Source organism: Silene latifolia, chromosome Y (genome assembly GCF_048544455.1).
Source record: "Silene latifolia isolate original U9 population chromosome Y, ASM4854445v1, whole genome shotgun sequence".
NCBI classification, from domain to species: domain Eukaryota; kingdom Viridiplantae; phylum Streptophyta; class Magnoliopsida; order Caryophyllales; family Caryophyllaceae; genus Silene; species Silene latifolia.
The window spans coordinates 474,013,438-474,031,410 of record NC_133538.1 but is presented as its reverse complement, the minus strand read 5'-3'; the positions used below and the strand labels follow the sequence as shown (position 1 = coordinate 474,031,410).

At 40.5% G+C, this 17,973-nt stretch overlaps 1 non-coding gene across 1 annotated transcript; it reads left to right on the top strand.

Moving 5' to 3' along the window:
- The first annotated feature begins 8,017 nt into the window (after positions 1-8,017).
- On the top strand, positions 8,018-8,124 carry LOC141637102 (small nucleolar RNA R71). The gene has a single exon (XR_012541664.1). It is a non-coding gene; the product is annotated as a small nucleolar RNA R71 (small nucleolar RNA).
- Positions 8,125-17,973: the final 9,849 nt, after the last annotated feature.

Below are 17,973 nucleotides of genomic sequence, written 5' to 3'. Positions count from 1 at the left end.
ACACGAGCCGCCGAGAGAGGAGGCGAGTGACCCTCCGTTCACACTCGGTCCGGAGGATCAGCCTGGAGATGACGATTAGAGGTCCCCCTTGTTTGTTGCTGGTTTGGGGAGACCGTTTTGCTGCGTCGGAGTACTAGGGAGATGGCGGTGCCGACGACGAGTAGTAGCTCGGCCTACTCACTTCCCGGTTTTACGTTTGGTTTGGGGAAGTTCGCTTTCGTATGTACCTTACTCTTTTCATTTTGTCTCCTTTATTTTTATTTTGTTGGTTGTATACCCCATCCCCATCTTTCTCGGTGTATCTTTGGAGGACAATGAGGGCGTTGTCCGTTTTGGTTTGGGGAGGGTATTGCATCCTTTTGAGTCTGCATCTGCATTTGTTTTGCATTCACGTTTAATTTCCCGCTTGCATTGTTGTTTATTAAAAAAAAAAAAATCTAAAAAAATTAGAAAAATTTCAATAATTCAAAAAATTTCACGTTTATTTTTGCATATAGGTTGAGTCGGAACGGTAGATTCCCGTGATGAAATTGCACTACAACTTGTCATTTTACTTGAGCCTTGCACTTTTATTGATAGTTTTTAGCCTTGTCATACGCATAATCTACGAATTTACGTTCAAATAATAGTGACCGTTTAGACTTGACCTATAAACGGCAAACTACTTCAAAATTCGAGTTTTAGAGCCATAACTGGTGACATTCATGACCAGTTCATTAGGAATTTTGAGAGTAGTACTCCTTGCATAGCATGTTCGTCTCTTTTGCACATTTATGACATTCAATTTCTCGTCAAATGCACATATTCGGTTTGTGGTTGGTGTCACATGCAGGGAGGGTCTTGTAAATTCCCCTTCTTTATATCTTTCACCCATTTAGCTCCACATTAGCCAAATCTTGCCCTTTTGACCCATTAGCTACATTCCAAACTAAGCCTGCCTAGTCAAGCTAGTTAGTTTGTCCTTTTGTGGTATGTTTTCCACTGCAGTTTGGTCCGTAATTCTTGTTGGAGTTGGTGTTTGTATTAAGGAAGGAGGAAAGAAAAAAAAAAGTATTGAAAAAAAAAAAAAAAAAAAAAAAAAAACGTGAAAGAAGAAAAAAAAAAAAAAAAAAAAAAAATATGAAAAAAAACAAAGAGAGAGCAAAACGAAAAAGAAAGAAAGAAAAATTGTGAAAATAGTTGTACCCTCTTGTCAGAGTTGAGAAGATGTTCGAAGATGTACAATCGACAAGAGTTGTTGTTCAGTTAGTTGTTTCAGACGGTATCTTTAAAAGGAAAGTTTGTGACCGTCTGACTCCTCCGTTCTATCCCATATTTTTTTGAGGAGATTGTGCTTTGAGTCTAGTGAGTTTTGTGCCAAGTGAAGGGCACTAGTACTTAGTTTTTCGATCGGTCGAGATCCGGGATGGTTTCATTATGGTTCTGTTAGGAACTAGCTTGACGCTTTTACCTCCACATTTCCATAACTTGTTTTGCCTTTTCTCACCTGAACCTCACTATTCCCATATTATCTGCATACCCTCGGCTGTGACGGACATTGTTGGTTGGAGTGTGTGCATTAGTACTTGAATTGTCTTTCATTTTTGTTGCATGCATGCTATGTAGGTCGCAGTTAGGTGAGTGGCTGTCCTTTCTCCTCTCTTTCACATATTACATTCGCCCTTTGCTTCATGAGAGAAGAGTGACCACGTGAGAGTCCAGTTTTGTTGGTCTTGCAAGGTCGATAGGTCAGCTTTATTTCTAAACAGCCCATAATTCGTTTATGCGTCTTGATGCTTGGCTTTAATCATGATCTTTGTTGCATTAAATTGGTTCAAGTAGACAAGTTAAGCTAGCTCTGAGTTATCATTTCCGTTCCATTAGTTAGTCTTGAGTTTACTCGAGGGCGAGTAAAGGTTTGGTTTGGGGAGATTTGATACGTGCCTAATGTATAGTCTTTTTGGCCTATTTCAGCACGTATCTCTATGCTTTTCTATACTATTTTTATAGTATTTTGCCCCGAATTGGCTACTTTGGTATATTTTGTCCTTTTTGTAGGAATGATCGCGAAAGTGGTGGAACCATACTCCTTTTCGTCCTTTTTGCATGCATTTAGAGGAGACGGACGTCCCAGTGAGATATCGCACTTGGAAGTGTCGTGGCACGCATTACGAGGCACTTGGGTGAAGACGCGAGCTGAAATGAAGACACAACCACTCGATCGAGCAGTTTCCCGGTCGATCGAGTGGTTCCTACACCCCTTGATGCTCGATCGAGCTGCCCATCATTCGATCGAGCGGGCTGCACAAGACCAAGTCCTCGATCGAGTAACCTGATGGTCGATCGAGGAACTTCTGCTGAGATGTTGGTCGATCGAGTGGTTTAACCCACTCGATCGAGAGGTTTTCGACATTATGGGCTTTAATCAGTCCGTGTTTTATTTATTTCCGCATAAACACTTTGTGGCTTTGGCTATTTAACCTATGATTTACTAGGTTAATGGAATGAACTCTTTTATTATTTTTTACACTAGAAAACTATCAAACCCTTAGTACGTAGCTTTTGCCTTCACTGTTGTTTCATTTCGGATTATTGATTGCTCGGATTCAGTGTTCTTTACGCCGGATTCGCTCAGATTGTAATCTTTCCTTTCTCTTTATTAATAATAATCACTTGTTGCTTTAATTTCTTGTTTATGTTATTATTCTCCTTTGCCCTAATTTCTTCTATTGCATATTATTGTTATTTCATTATGTCTTCTGCTGGAAATTTATTTGCTGTTAGTTTAATTACGAACATGAGTAGCTAAACCCCCTTCATGTTGGGATTAGGGAATCTGCGGTAGAAAATGACGACGTAGTGAATGAATTGGACGAATTGATTAAGAGACTCTGTCACTATAGCAATTTAACTATAATTCCCGACCTAGTTGAGTGCACGCTTCTATGTCACCCATTAAACTGGCTACAATTAATCCTGGATCGAAAGATTGGACTAAATAGGCCTGCTATAAACAGTAGACTGCCCTAATGAGGACGAAGGTTAAGTTAAGTGGTATTTTAGGATAGGAAGTGGACCGAAAGGACCTTCTAACATCCATCTCACGTTAGTTCGTCTGAGTCATTTACTGCCGAGTTGTTGGACTACCGTAGTGAACCGAAATCCCGACATGTCCCTCTCTTCTTGATAGTTAATTCGTAATTTCCTGTCTTTATTGCTCTTGCTTTTAATTCTCTTTTCCTTAATCTCGTAGTCTAGAAACCAAATTTAAACAAACCCCAATTGTTACCATAGGATTAGAAACAGACAGCTATAATTACGTTACCTCCCTGTGGATTCGATACTCGACTGCCTCTGCTACATTTTAGTTTAGACCGTTAGGTTTTATCTTTGATAGGGTTGCGATAGCCGTGTCATCATCAACCTCTTCATCACCGACAACCTCATTATCACCCGGAAACTCACCCCTAGATGCACTCGGAAAGAAGACTTGCCTATCCGCCCAACTAGGCAAAGGACATGAAGGGTCAAGTAGTCCTTGCCTAGCTAAGTGAAGGAGGGGTGGATATTGGGCTAAGTAAGCATCTTCCCGGTCCTTGAAGGCTTGCTTGTGCATCTCTTGCATAAGAAGAGTCATATAATCTTTGCTTGCTTCAACACCTTCGGGTTTGAACTCTTGGTACTTGAAAGGATAGGGTGGTGTGATAATGGAAGAGGAGGGCATTTCAATTTCACCATTTTGTTGTTGGATAATGTATTCGGCCTCTTTTGAAAGGGGAAGGAGATAGTTGGTCCGGTGGACACTTAAACGACAAATCTTCGAAGGCAAAGTAAAAGATCTAGCTTCACTAGTGAGCCACCCATACTTGGTGTCAAGAGGGTTATGAGAGACCCACTTGTACTTGTTTATTATAGTATCAATATCAATGAGATGACCACCCTTTTTCGCCACATACTTGCTATCCTTGTTGAAGTTCGGATCAAAGTATTTAGCCAAAAGAGTGACTAGACCTCCATTCACAATGACGGTAGTGCCTTGCTTCCCACAATCAACATTTAGCCATCTATCCACCAAAAGCCTTAGAGAGTTGAAAGGCTTAGTGAATTCCCTTCCAATGTTCAAGGCCGACTCAAGAAGAACAAAATCGAGTTTGGTGAAATGGTTGGTGTCTTTTCTTGCAATGATGGTGTTTCCTACAACCTTGTCCCACACTCTAATGCCCGGATGGTGGACTAATAGAGCGCGACTAGCATGATAGTTCTCAAATTTCCTTCCGGAAATCGCCTCCCAAAGAGGGTCGGGGTCATATTTGCCAACATTCTTGAAATAACTCAGTGAATCACTAAGACCCAATGCTTTACCCATTTTCTTAAAGGATATGCACCTACTAACATTAGCTAGGTGGAACTCGATGGTTTCCATAGTCTCTACCTTATTGACTATCAAAGAACTCAAGAATTCTAAGGTAAGGGACGGGTATGTCAATTCTTTTGTTGTAAACAATTTCTCCAACCCCATGGCTTTAAAGAAGGCTCTAGTTTGCTCAAGGACACCCAAATTATCTAAGGCATCTTAACAAATAAACTTGGTGGATAGAAATGATTTTCTAGCAAACTTAGCAAAAGTGTCCCTATGGGATTTGGAAATGAAAATTACCTCCGGATAATTCGAAAGTTGAGCAATTTCCGGAGTAGTAGATGTTGTTGCTTCCATGGGAGGTTGTTGTTGTTGCACTTACAAGTTTGGGCTAGCTACCACCATAGCCAATGCTTTCTTTGCTTGAAGACTCTTTTGTCTTGATGAGAGTGCCTTTGCCTTTGGTGCCTTTGCCTTTGTTGCTTTTGTTGCTCCCTTTGTCCTTGCCATTGATGAATAAACTAAGAAAAGAGTGAAAATCTTCAATTTTCTAGTGTACTCAAATCGATTTAAAGATGAAAGGCTTTGCCTTTATGAATTCAAAAATCGACTCAAAGGTTGAAGATTTTGTGCTTGGTTTTGATTTTTGTTGAAAGAGGAGTGATTGATTTGTTATTAAAAGGATGTTTTGATTTGATTTTGCTGAATGTTGTTGAGGAATCTTGTTTTTGTGATGGAGAGGATGAGGGTTTTGGAGTTATGGGGTTTATGGGTAGTGTTTTTAAATGTAGAAATGAAGAAATGAATGTGGGAGGGGGTTTATAATAAACCCGAAATATTTGAAATGCAGGGGGAAGACGGGCGGCTTTCCTTCGGGACGGCCGGATTCTGCCTGTTCTGGGTTGGGAAATTCTCGCCTAAAGACGGGCGGATTCTAGAAAAGACGGGCGGATTTGAAAATGCGGGACGGGCGTCTTTTAGAGAAGACGGGCGGATTCCTTTCCAGGGATTTTTCTTGTTTTTTTCTCAGCCAAAAGACGGGCGTCTTCTCTTTCAGGACGGGCGTCTTTATGAAGACGGGCGGATTCTTTGCAGGACGCCTGGATTTGCTAACAGTCCAAAAATTTCAAAAATTCAACTCATAAGGACGGGCGTCTTCTGCACAATATGCTCGGATTGCCTGAAGACGGGCGGATTCTCTTGAAACCGCTCGAATTCTACCCCTTTTACCCGGATTCAGTTCCATCCGTGTACTTTTCATATCTCTTGTCATTTTTCATTCTTCTTCAAAATCTCGTGTTCTTCATTGTGGGGGCACTACTAAGGCATGAATAGCCTAGGCAATTGCTATCCCCACACTAAGCTAAAGCACTACACATCAATTGAAATTATTAGTTCCTCCCTCACTTCTCTCAAAAATGATAATTATCTTGATCAAGGCTTAAAAATCCAAAAATGACAAAAAATGCAATACAAGAATTGAAATGCGAGTTAGGGAGTTAGAAATATTTACAAATGGTGGTTTAGGGAGCACTCCACCAAAATCTCATTCTTGATGAGATGTCAAGGGGGCATGCCCAAGGTGTTGTTGATGTTGCTCAACACCTTGAAAAAGTAATCAAAAGCTTGTTCATTGTCGTGATAAAGTTCTTCAATAGATCTTTGCCCTTGTTGTCGGTCTTGATCGATGGCATTACCAATGTAGGGATTGAAAATCCCTTCAAACTCATCGTCCCAAAGACCACAAACTTCATCTACTTGATCACTAAAGATCTCTTGAGTTGATAGAGACAACTCTCCCATTATCTTGTTTTGGCCAATGAGGCCATCTTCTTCATTGCTTGACTTTGGTGAGCTTTGCAAGCTCTATTTGTTACAATTCACTTGCTCTTTGAAAGGAGCATCTTCAATTTTCTTCTTCCATTGGAGTTCCGACTTCTTCCTATCATCCTTCCGGCTATAATGATCAATCATAAAACATGGTTCATGTAAACGGGGAGCTCTCATAGTTTTGTCAAGATTAAAAGTTATACTCTCATCTCCCACTTCTAGAGTGAGCTCTCCATGTTTCACATCAATCACCGCACCCGCGGTGTGTAAGAAAGGTCTTACTAGAATGATTGGAATGTTGGAATCTTCTTCCATGTCAACAATGACAAAGTCCACCGGGATGAAAAACTTCCCAATTAAATGCACGGAACATCTTCCCATATCCCTAATGGTGTCTTCGTCGATCTATCGGTCATTTGGAGTGTGATATTGGTGCATTTAAGCTCTCTCATCCCCAACCTTTTACTCACCGAGTACGGCATAACACTCACACTAGCCCCTAGATCACATAAGGCTTTGTTGATCGTGGTGTCGCCAATGGTACACGGTATTGAGAAGCTTCCCGGATCCTTGAGTTTTGGAGGTGAACTCCCTTGAAGTATTGCACTACTCACCTTAGTGAAGGCGATAGTCTCAAGCTTCCGGATCGACTTCTTCTTTGTGAGGATGTCTTTCATGTATTTCGCATAGGCCGGCACGTGATTGATTAATTCCGTGAAAGGAATTGAGACTTCTAAATTCTTCACAATTTCCATAAATTTTCCAAGTTGGTCATCAAATTTGGGCTTGGCTTGACGACTTGGAAAAGGAAGTCTAATCACAATGGGCTCCTTCTCCTTGACCTTGTCTTCATTTTTCTTTAAAATTTCTTCTTTTGATGATTCTCCATCTTTGGAGTTTTGCACAATTTCTTCCTTATCACTAGCTTCCACAACTTCATCCTCAACTTGCTTCTTCGGTACTTCATACCTTGTACCACTTCTCAAGTGAATGGCACTAACCGTTTCATGTCTTGGGGGATTACTTTGAGGTGGTAATTGCCCCTTTTGTCTTTGTGAACTTGAAGATGCTAGTTGAGTCAATTGGGTTTCCAACATTTTGGGGTGAGCTAGGATGTTGTTGATGGTGGTTTCCTTTGCTTGACTATCTTTTTGCATTTGAGTGAAAAATTCATGTTGATTCTTTTGCATTTGGAGGACCGCTTTTTGAACATCAAAACCTTGGTCATTTTGTTGATTGTATGGATTTTGATTTTGGTAACCTTGGTTTTGGTTGTAAAAGGGTCTTTGATTTTGGTTTCTCATGGGAGGTGGGGTGTATGTTGTTTGAGGGTTTTGAAAATTTTGGCTTTTGTATGAGAGATTTGGATGGAATTTGGTGTTTCCATTGTAATAGTTGGAATAAGGGGTACCACTCTTGTATGCTTGGAAAGCATTCACTTGTTCATTTGTTCCCCTACATTCACTTTGGTCATGTCCCAAAGTTCCACAATTCTCACATATCCCACTTGGGATTGATGAAGATGTCGTCATGGCATTAACATGATGCTTTGGTGATTTTGAGGCTTCTTCAAGTCTAGCCATAGCTTTTTCAAACTTCAAATTGATGGTATCAATGTGAGCACTAAGTTGAGCACCCAATTGAGTAACGGAGTCCACTTCATGCTTTCCTCCTCTAGTAGCCTTGCGAGGTCTACTATATTGTGAGTTATGGACCGCCATTTCCTCAATTTTGTTCCAAGTTTGATTGTCGTCAACTTCGGTGAACATTCCATTTGATCCCATGTTGAGAATGTTACTTGAATCTTCATATAGAGCGTTCCAAAATTGTTGTACCAAGAACCACTCGCTAAGTCCATGGTGAGGACATGAGCGACAAATTCCTTTGAACCGCTCCCAAGCTTCATACAAAGATTCTTCATCCCTTTGCTTAAAACCCGTAATTTGAGCTCTTAGCATGTTAGTCTTTTCCGGTGGGTAGAATTTTTTGTAGAAAGCTAGAGCCAACTTCTTCCAAGAATCAATTCTGAGAGTGGCCTTATCAAGGCCCTTCAACCATTGTTTCGCGGTGCCAATTAGAGAAAAAGGAAATAAGACCCATCGAATTTGGTCTTGAGTTACACCGGTTTGAGAAATCGCATCACAATAGTCACAAAAGGTCTCCATAAGAGAATGAGGGTCTTCACTAGGCATCCCCCCAAATTGGCTCCTTTCGACTAATTGGATAAATGCGGATTTGGCAATGAAATTTCCGGTCAAATGTTGTGGTGTGGGAGTACCATTGGGTAGGTTCTCCTCGGTGGGTACGGCATGTGATGAAAACTTAGGCATTGTGGGTTGATTTTGTGTTGTATTTTGTGTTGGGTTCTCCTCACCTTCTCTTGCAAAAGAGTTGATGAACTCAATAGTTGGTTGAATATCTACAACCTCACTAATACCTCTCAAATTTCTCCTAGCGAGTCTTCTATTGGTTGTCAAAGTTCTTTCAATTTCACGATCAAAGGGTAACAAATCACCTTTTGACCTTCTAGACATGCAAAATATCAAACAACTTGAAAACAATTAGAACAAACCTTGAGGAGTTTTACTTCCTCAAGGCAAAGAAAGACACAACTAATAACAATATACGAAAATCTAAATCAAGATAACACAGCCCCGGCAACGGCGCCATTTTTGGTCGGACTAAATCTTTTCGGTAACTTGTCGTTAGGAGCACCTAGACCAAAACACAATTTATAGCTTCACAAACAACTCTACAATTAGTAAAGAGGCAAGTAAAGGTCGGATCCCAAGGGACGGGAATTGAAATGAGATTTCTATTGAGACTAGTGGTGTCTTAGGGGTGTCACAATTTGGGTTGATGTAGAAAGTCACTAAACTAAATAGCAATGAAAGTAAATAAGCAAGATGAATTGAAAGGGTTGTAAACAATTGATAAAAAGCACTAGGGTGTCATGGGGTCATAGGGGATTCATGGGAATTGATCATACAAACATGTTCTCAAATTATAAGCAAGCAATTATTGTTGTGATGGATTGAGTTGGGTTATATCTTACAATCCTAGGAAAGTTTGGGTCCCGGAGCCGAATCGATTAGATTGTGCAACACCTACAAGTCGACTTAGTCTTCCCTACTCAACAACATGCATGGTCTAATGAGACTCGAGTTGGTTTATGTCTTACAAGTCTCATTGAAAAGGTAGGTGATGGGTAAAAAATGCAAGGATTCATAGGCTCGCATTTCATCAAACATAATATGTGCATGAGTTGAGATCAAAACAAGCAAGCAAATAAACCATGAAAGCATATTAATTTAAGCATGAATCATTCCCCATGTTGGTTTCCCCTAATTACCCATTAACCCTAGCTATGGAACTACTCACTCATTATCATGTTGAACATGCTAGCAAGGTTGTCAATCATACCAACAAAGTGAAACATGATGAACAAATGAAAGTAATTAGCAATAATTAAAAAGGGATTAAGAGAATTATACCTACTAATGATTCCAATAATAAAGCAAAGAATAAAATAAGTACTTGATGCTTGATTGAGAGGTTGTCAATCTCCCAATAATAACCCAAATAATCTTCAATTACCCAAAATAAAGGATGAACAAAAGAGAGATTAAGGAAATAAAACTTGTATTAAAACTTGATTAATTGTTGATTACAAAACTAAAGAGAGCTTTGATTGATATTAACTACTCTAAGAATTGATAAGAAGAACATGCTCTTCCAATTAGACTAATGGGGTATTTATAGTGGAAATTAGGTGGATGCATTAGGGTTAACTAAGGGCTTAAATGACGATTAAGTCCCTACTTAGGGAAACGCCGGTATTTTCTGAAGGATGGGCATCTTTCTTGAAGCTTGAAGAAACGAATTTGCGCTGTCTTGGAATCTGTGTGTCTTAGGCTCGGGACGGCCGGATTCTATTGTCTCTGCCCGGGCGTCTTTGGGAGAAGACGGGCGTCTTAAAGAGGGTTCTTTGCCGGGCGTCTTTGGTAGAAGACGCACGGATTGTGAAGGTGGCGGACGGGCGGATTCAGGACAATCCGCACGGATTGCTGCTCAGACTTGTTTCTTCTTCTTTTCTTCCCTTTTCTTCATAAAATCTTTGGGGATGCAAGGATCTTTCCTCATCATTGCCCATTTACTATAATATGTACAAAGGCCTTCTAATCTTGTCTCTCCTTGATGCTTGGTCATTGGATTCAATCAATTTAGTCTCATTTTGCCATGAAAATGCAAGGTTTGCACTCCTTTCCTACCAAGGACACAAAACCTCAAAGAATATGCAAAATAAAGAACTAAAGACAATAAATGACCCAAATATGCACTAAAAAGCATGGGAACAAGGCTAATTCGGGGACTAAATATGCTCTAATTATGGTCACATCAAATACTCCCTCCATATTCATGGATGACACAAATATTAAGGGTGTTTGAATTAAATAAGCTAAAGTATTGTGGTTGGGTGAGGTAATTGGAGAGAGAGAGAGAGAGAATGTATTGTGCAGTATTATTTTGAGGTAAGGTGATTAAAACAAGTACTTCGTATTGTTATGAGACGAGGTGATTAAAATAAGATAAAGTATGAGTATTGTGGCGAAAAGGTTACACATACACATTGTGTACAAAAATTGTGTACACAAACCAATAGCTACATGACACGTGGCAAACCATAGTTAGCTAGGTTAGATTAATTTAGGGTATGTTAGTCATTTTGCATATATATTTAATTAATTTATGGTTAGTTTTAATTCCTTATTTGATTTATTTTGTTTCCATTTAAATTTAGTCAATTACTTAAAAATAGAATTATTTATTATATTCAATTAAATCAATTTCGACAATATATAATTACCATATTCAATTACACCTGCCTAATTTTTGCATCAAATTAACGAAAGCCGAATTTTAAATAAGTTCGAGTAAATTAGGGTTCATTCAAAAATTGAATTAGGGATCATAATAATGAATTTCGTCAAACACTTCCCCCTAATTTAGTTCTATTAATAAAACTGATGATCCCTTATACAAATAATAAAATTGTAGAGCGCATGACGACACGCTTGCCGATTCACAACATCAGCAGGTAGCATAAGTATCGAAATAACAAAAAGTCCCAAAACGACGACGAATTTGGGGAAATACGTTTGATTAACATCATCATGATGTTGATAACTGATTATTAGTAAGTATACATTGAAGACGAATACTAATACGACGACAATAATTGCTACGATTAGTAATGCGAGATTGAAATCCCCCATTAATTTGGGAAATTAGGGTTTGGGATTTTGTTGATTTTGGAGAAAAATTATGGAAGTCGTGTTAATGTGTGTGTTAGATCTTGGTTTGAGCTAGGAGGGAGACGGTGTTGTTTTTTTTTTGTTTTTTGAGCGGGATGACGGTTTTGTCTTTGTGGGGAAGGGGATCATATAATGAATTTTTATTATTAATAAAATTAGGGATCATAATAATGAGTTTTGATTATTTGTATAAGGATTTATCAATTTTTATTAAAAGAATTCAATTAGGAACTGATTATTCGAATAAAATTAGGGTTCAAATAATTACGTTTTTTCGAAAAATTAATCAATTATAAAAAAAATTATAATTACTAAATCAGAAAAAACAAAGTAATTCCTAAATTCCTTTAATCAATCCCTAAAAACATTGAATCTAAATTGGGAATTTAGAAAAATAAATGAAATATAAAACAAAAAAAAAAAAAAAAAAAAAAAACTAACCATAAAAAAAAGTTATCCATAAAAAAAACTAACCATAAATTAGTTAACTACATTTACAAAATGACTAATCTAACTCTAAATTAATCTAGCCTAACTAACTATTTGCCACGTGTCAAGTAGCTATTGGTTTGTGTACAAAAATTTTGTATGTGTATGTGTATCATCTCCCGTATTGTGGGGTATTGTTGTTAGGTGAGGTGAATAAAATAAGTATAAAATTTTACTAAATAAGGAAAGGGGAAAGGTATTGTTTTTTTTTCGGTCAACAAGAAGCGGGAAACAAACCCAAAAAACAACTAAAAAAGAGCAAAACAAAACAAACAGCAAAACAAACAAACAACTAAACAGCCACCACTCGAGGCCAAGCAACACCACCCGCATCCTCTTGCATCAAACGGAAAAGCTGGCTCGGGACATTCGAAAGATCAAACCTCTGAAGCTGAATGTCTTGAGTCACACCCAAGTTCGCTAACCAATCCGCACATTTGTTGGCTTCCCGATACACATGGACCATCTTCACCTCCCAATTCGTATCTTCCATGAATGATTTGCGTATTCGGATTAGATGAGAGTGAGCCGTAGGCAATAAATGATCAGCCATCATAAATTGCTCCACAACATGTGAATCCGACTGAATTATAAGACAAGGTATCCTTCGCTCCAAAGCCAAAAGCAATCCCCTCCGAAGGGCCATAATCTCAGCTCTCGTAACAGTAGCCACCCCCAAACGCTCCGCAAAAGCTAGAACCATTTGTCCTGACGAATCTCAAAAAATACCACCCGCCCCCGACAAACCCGGGTTGCCCTTAGAAGCGCCATCAACATTTAGAACTAACCAGTCCACTGGTGGAGCAATCCACCTGATAAACAACTCCAAATGCCTCTGTTTCTTAGGGTGAAGGCAAATATCCATGGATTCTTTTGCATTTGAGACTTCCCAGACCCGCTGCATGACAAATGTGTGCAAATTTGTTGGAATTAGCTCCTCCCTATTGAAAACACGACAGTTCCTCCACCTCCATAACCACCACACCGTCACTGAGAAACAGGTCGGCCAGCTCTCCAGACCTCTGACACACCCCTTAGATAAATTCAAGACCACTCAATCTCGTAAAGAGGCTGTACCCATGAATTCTTGAGTCTTGGCAAAGGCGAAACAACTCCACACTGCTCTAGCTTTAGGACAATCCCGCAACAAATGGAGGGACGACTCCTCTATGTCGCTGCAAACCCCGCAACAAGGGTCATCAGTAAAACCTCTCCTAGCACGGTTTGTATTGGACATGATCCTATCATGTAAAAGAAGCCAAAGAAACAACCGCATTTTTTGAGGTGCCCATGTCTTCCACGGTAGTCTCCAAAACGGTTCTGAGTTCTCCGTCGGCGTATCCCGAATAATGCGGATAGCAGACTTAACGGAGAAAAAACCCGATGATGTCTCCGCCCAATAAAAACCATCCTTATTCTCGTCACCTGGTAGCACCTCGTACGAGGCAATTGTTTGGAGAATTTCAGTCGAGAAGAAGTCCGCAAAAAACTCCCATTTCCATCCCGACTCCTCTTCCCACATATCCGCGACAGAAGCATCAATCAATGACAGTGGGATAGGTAACGGAGTATATTGGTCCAGGGGTAAACTTGTTGCCCAGGCATGTCTCCAAAACAGAGTATCTTTTCCATTACCTACAGCTGATCCGGTTCCCTTAACATCCACGGCCTCAACTATCCCCTTTCATGTATTTGAGCTCACTTGTTTTACTTTGAACATACCAATATCACACCGCCCTTTGCAATATTTATGGCGCATAACTCGAGCCCACAGAGAATTCGGTTCTGTAAGAACCCTCCAACCTAGTTTAGCCATAAAAGCAACATTAACTTGTCTCATCGAACGAATTCCGAGACCCCCATTCTCCTTTTCATTGGTGACCATATCCCAAGAGACTAAACTTAACCCCCTGGTATCCCGATCCCCTCCCCACAGGAAACGACGGGCCTTCTTATCAAGATCATCACATATGGAGCGTGGCAATCTAACCGTCTGCATCGCATACGATGGTATGGCTGACATCGTGGACTGTATCAAAGTTGCGCGGCCAACCAAGGATATGGTTTTGGCTTTCCACCCAGATAAACGCTTATCAACCCGTTGTGAAATGAATTCAAAGGACTCCTTCGTGACTCTTCCATTAAAAGTTAGGATACCTAAATACATGCCCAGATTGTCAGTGGGTTCTATATCCAACTCAGAGGCAATTTCATTAATCGCATCCTCATTTACATTCGGAGAGAATAGCACCCTCGATTTTTCGACACTAACTTTCTGCCCCGAGGCTTGACAAAAAATATTCAAACAACGGTTAATCTCTTGAGCCAGCTGTAGCGATGCTTCTCCAAACAAAATGATATCATCCGCAAAGAACAAATGGGTTAAAACCGGACCTCCTTTGCTCAGTTGGAAACCCTTCCAATCACCTCTACCCACGGCTAAATCAATTAATTGACTTAGCTTCTCCATGCAAATTGTAAAAAGATAGGGTGATAAAGGATCCCCTTGACGAATACCCCTCGTCGGCCCAAACACCTCCGTTCGCTCATCATTCCAAAGGACGCTAAGGGAAGCTGACTTAATGCAAGTCATAATAGAATGTATCATCTGTGATGGAAGACCCATGTCCCCTAACTTGTGCTGAATGAACGGCCATTCTAACTTGTCGTAGGCCTTCTCAAGGTCCAGTTTGATCGTCATGACCCCCTTCTTACCTTTCTTAGAGCGCATCGAGTGTAAAGCTTCCTACACAATAATTACATTATCTGTAATCCGCCTTCTAGGTACAAAGCTTGTTTGCACCGGACTGATCAACACAGGAAGTATAGGCTTGAGCCGATTAACTATCATCTTCGTCACAATCTTATACGAGACATTGCAAAGTCCTATGGGACGGAATTGAGTAACCTTTTGCGGATGATCAATTTTAGGAATTAGAGAGATAAAGGTTTCTACCAAGCTAGGCGGATAAATAGCTTCATTGAGCACCCCCAGAATCATACGACACAAGCTAGGTGATACAATCTCCCATTGTGACTGATAGAATAGAGCTTGGAAACCATCCGGGCCCGGAGCTTTGAAGGGGGACATTTGGTTCAGAGCGCACTTGACGTCAGTTAAGGAGTAAGCTCGGCTCAACTTACGTTGTTCCTCCACTTTTAAACGAGGGAAGCATCCAATATTACTACGAGAAAAATCACACGGAATAGTCGGTCCTGCGAACACAGATTTGAAATGCTCAATAACCATGGTTTTGACCAAAGCAGCATCCCACACCCAATTTCCATCAATACGGTTGTACTTCCTTCTAATAATGGTGCTCAGATGGAAAAAAAGTGTGTTTCTATCACCATCACAAATCGCCTCCATTCTTGATTTTTGAAACCATAAAAGCTCCTCTTGTCTTAATACATCATCCAGTTGGCTCTTCAATTTAAGCTCAAACTTGAATAAATAATCAGGTCCACCGCTCTTCAAACGTTTCTGGACACCTAGTAACCTTCGCTCCAGGCTCTTCTTTTTCTCAAAAATATTCCGAAAAATATTTTTATTCCACAACTGCAATTGATCGGCAAAATCATGAATAAATGGAATTAAAGGTTGCTCGTTTTTCCAATTTTGTTCCACAAATTCAGAGAATTTATTATGGCACAACCAAGCAGCTTGAAAACGGAATGGGCGCAGGACACTGAGAATATGTGCAAAACCGTTCGTGCTAACCACAATTGGGCAGTGATCAGACTGGTTCTGAACCAGGTGTCTCAAAGAGCCCTCTTCGAACATTATCCGCCAGTCGGAGTTACACATTGCTCTATCTAGTCGAGCCCACTTCCGAGTTGCAGCCGAATGTCCTCTAGACCAGGTATAGTCAGGTCCCGAATAATCAAGATCGATCCAATTGTTACTCTCGCACCAGGCGTTAAACTTGTTGCATCTCCTTCGCATACCATCCCCATCGCTGTTCCGCTCATGAAGGTAGCGGGTGTCGTTAAAATCACCCATCACCAACCAAGGCTTATTATGCGTTCTAGCGAAATTATCTAACTCCACGCATAACTCTTCTCTCTTAATTGAGTCCGGACTAGCATACACAACCGTGTAATACCAAGGTAACTCACCTACTCGATATATCTCAACCGTAATATGTTGTGCATGGTGAATGATTGGCAGCACATTAACCTCCTCCGGTTTCCAAAATAGCCAAATACCACCACTAAAACCTTCGGCCTCTAGTCGCGTTTTACCCCCAAAATGAATGCGGTCGCAAACTCGCTGAGCTGCATCTCCACTTATGTGGGTTTCAACCAACGCTAAGACATGTGGCTTATTAATTCGGATCACCTCCTGCAGCATAGTCATGAATTCATGACAACCTGCACCTTGAACGTTCCACGTTAACAAGCTAATAGCTCGTTGCCGGGTTAAATGATTCGGGAATCTATCCATTAAATTAACGGGGATAAAAGGAATCGAGGACAAAAAAGCCTCAGACAGACGCCATAAAGTTCTCATCACCAGCGGGGTGATTCTCACTTCCAGGTGCAGCTCTGGATACACCAACCTTGGGTCTAGGTTCACCTCGAACTCCATTGACAGGTGATGTGCCAGAGGAATTGACATTGCCACTGTCGAGCCTTCCATTGGTGATGTTAAGGAGAGGGTTTGGGACGTAGGGATAGTCAAGTGGCGGGTTGGGGGTGTGCGCAGGTGGGAGGATGCCGGGATCATGATGGTGAATTGTAGTTGGAACCAAAGGGCGACTCGTTTTTTTGTGAATATTGCGAGGCACTTTGCAAGCTAACGATTTCTTTTTCAGAGAATCTTTATTATACGAAAGGATATTAACTGGTTTAGAAGGAATAGGTTTTGGAATAAAAATAGGATTTTTAGTAGAAATAGAAGATGAGGAAACAATCTTTTGATTAGCCAAAGTTGGCGGATTTTGTGGGATTTGTGGAGATACGGAATTTGATGGACTCATAGGCTCAACATTTTGACCCTTCGAAATAGGAGAGGTATCTCTTAAAAAATTCTCAATATTATTTGTTTCCAAAATTACACTAGGGCTTGGTAAACTGCTTGAAATCGGATTCTCCAAATCAAGGGAAATATTGTTTAAGGATTTTGGACTCTCCTCTACTTCAACTTCCATACCCAACAATTTTACCATATTCGCATTCTCATCCGGGTTGGACCCAAGCAGATCCTCCTCCACTACATTCTCATCACCCGTTACTGCATCAGGTTGACCTACACCAACCTCTTCAACTTCCAAAGCCTCGAACCTCGAACCCGAATTACGACTAGGATTTTTGAGGATTTTGACTGGATGCTCAAGAGCTGGTTGAGCACGCTCAGGAAGCTCTTTCTCCTTTTCAACTCGACCTCCTTTACGTCGGGTTGGTTTCCAACATGCATCCATGACCCATAAGTTTCATTCTCCTTTAAATTATTACCCACTCTCGCCTCAGTAGCTCCCATAGCATTATGCTCCTCATGAGGTCCATGACCCCCTTTACTTACCTCATCATCCATGGCACTTCCAAAAACAGGACATTTGGTGTCATTATGGCCAAGCCTTCCACATTTGTAGCAAATTTGTCTAAGGCCTTCGTATTGAATAATCCAGACTTTTGCGTTCATTCGAAAGCGCGATAACAGCGGCTTAGTAAGATCAATCTCAACGCTCATTCTAATAAACTGACCCCTCTCTGCCAAAGCAGTCGGCTTGTCAATTCGAATAACTTTACCTACCTTGCCACCAATCTTCCGTAGAATCTCCTCATGGTAGTACTCAACAGATAGATTGGGAATACGAATCCAAGTGGTAAGAAACCGCATCGGTTCATCAGTGCCAATAAAATTCAGGATCCATTTCCTAATAGTGAGGTAATGGTCTCCAATCATCCAAGGGCCTTGTGTGAGAACAAACTCATAATCATCCCTATTTGTGAACCTAGCCACATAATAAGAACAACCTACGTCTGTAAGAACCAGGCCCC